Source organism: Limulus polyphemus, unplaced genomic scaffold (genome assembly GCF_000517525.1).
Source record: "Limulus polyphemus unplaced genomic scaffold, Limulus_polyphemus-2.1.2 Scaffold0, whole genome shotgun sequence".
NCBI lineage: Eukaryota > Metazoa > Arthropoda > Merostomata > Xiphosura > Limulidae > Limulus > Limulus polyphemus.
The window spans coordinates 1,870,773-1,873,065 of record NW_013665610.1 but is presented as its reverse complement, the minus strand read 5'-3'; the positions used below and the strand labels follow the sequence as shown (position 1 = coordinate 1,873,065).

At 29.6% G+C, this 2,293-nt stretch overlaps 1 protein-coding gene across 9 annotated transcripts in view; it reads right to left on the bottom strand.

Annotated features, from left to right (window-relative positions):
• The window catches only part of LOC106461769 (serine/threonine-protein kinase tousled-like 1), a 95,974-nt gene that overhangs the window by 26,048 nt on the left and 67,633 nt on the right, over positions 1 to 2,293 (bottom strand). The gene's annotated exons all lie outside the window — the stretch shown is intronic.

Here is a 2,293-nt window from a genome sequence, read left to right as displayed (position 1 = left end):
GTCAACGACTAAAGAACAACAACCTTAACCTACTAGTTATAAATCTTAGGTTTAAAGAAAGAAATGGTGCTAGGTACTTAGAAGACTGAGAAACACTAGAGAGACATTCTGAGCTTCCGATTGGTTATTCCTGTCATATATATAGAAGTAAGTGTATATAAGGGAGCATTTCCAAAAATGGAAGGAGGTGAGTGGGGTGCCACTATGTTAGCAATATCTTAGCAAATAGAAAAGATAAGATCTTATTATTTTATATTCTAGCTTGTCAATATCTGTAATTAGAGTTTCTAACTCGTATAAAACTATAGACTTAGTATTTTGACTTCACAAACATCTAATTTGAACCAGTGCTGCATTCAACATACCACATGACACCCAAAAATCGAAGTTTATCTGTTTTTTTAATATTTACCTTTAAATTAACAAATTGAGTAATGTATAGTTCTAAAATTTGAATTATAATCTACAGTTTGACACCAAACTTACTGACATAAATTTATGAAATAGTAGTTCAATAAAATTTTGAATGTGAGTCAACAAACAAGATGACATGGCCTTTCACCTGTGACCTGTCTGGAAAAGGTTAACCACTAGACCATGCCTAGCCTGAAAAATTATTTCATCTAACAATCTCATTAAAGATTATCACACAGGGGCACTGTATCCATACAATAAATTTAAGAAATTTTATAAAATATGTATGTTTTATGATGCTATTAATCTTTACAAAGTGACTACTTCAGATTAATAATATGGATTTCATAATACACTGTTCGCACGCAATCATGATTATATAATTCAAGGGCTTCTTAAGGAATTTTCGAAGTTTCAACTGCTGTTTTCCAAGGACAGGACTCTCAGTAATAAAATTTTAATGCACTTTCACTCATCTTGCTCAAATAGGGTTACCAGAAATTCCAACAAAACTAGGATTGTCCTAGTTTTATCCTTATTTTTGTCCCTATCAGGAAAAGTAAAAGCTTTAAATTGTCTCAATTTCTTTGTACCTCAGTGCGACTTTGATATGTTCAGTTTGTAATTATACATAGCTCCTTTAAATTTTACTTGTAGAATCATCTGAGAAAGACAAATTACACAGTACGGTGTTTTCTTAATAACCTAACCTGTCATTCAGTAGCCACTGGAATTGAGATTTGGAGACCCAACCAACAGCAAAAAAGAGAAAATGATGGTTAAGAGAACTCAGGTGATTTTGTAGCTTAATTATTATTATTATTAACTACCTAAGCTTTTAACAGATTTTGTTTGTCCTATGGTTTAAACCACAATGGAATAAACATCATAATATTTATCAAATGGTAAAAAGTGTGTTATTGTAACATAAAATGTAATGTAAACTTTTTCAGAGCTGTTATATTGTCAGTCCATATGAAAAAAAATAAAAAAATTCACTCTTGGAATATGGTAATCCTATGCACAGGTTTATTACTTTGTTACAAGCATTACAGCATGCCTTATACTGACATCCTTTTTGTTCTTTGATCCAATATTTAAATTAATCTTGGTCTGACTATTTCTTATTCAATGTGCACTTCCCCACAATGAAAGATATCATGACAATAGGCTTATATCAAATGATATGCATTTTCACCACAAATTGTACACCTACATTTATTTTCATAATTACATTTTTCGTTAGTCAATGTTTGAATTTACGCTTGACTTTGCTACATCACACTAATGTGGGAAATCCTCTTAGCATAATGGCTGGGAAAATATTAGAAAAAGGAAAATCATGCTTCCAGGAAACCATGTAAGAACTGAATGGAGTGTTGCTCTGGCAAAGAAGACAAAGATAACTAATGAAAGTAAACACTTAGCAATCGATTTAGCTAATGAAACTTCTGAATGGCCCAATATAAAATTAAAGGACATGTTACAAACAAATTTTATAGAATACTGTGTTAAAGGAATTTTTAAGTAATTTGGTTGAAATTCAAGTGCTTTTTTTTCAAGCAAATTTTGAATGTAAGGCCTTTTCAAGACAACAACAAAATTTAACGACTCATCAAGCTGTATGCACACTTTGTAAAAAAAGTACCAATGTTTCTATTGCATTAAAAAATAAAACATAAAAAACATGGTTTAAAGATATCAAAGTTTCATTTCTGATAAACAAGTTTATAATTAACTTATTACATGAATGGATGTAGAAAATGTGATATACTAGTATATGTACTTGACAAAATATCCTAAATTAAAAAAAGTAGTATATATATATATATATATATATAGTATTATTGTTGTTATTTTAACTTAAATAATTAATAAA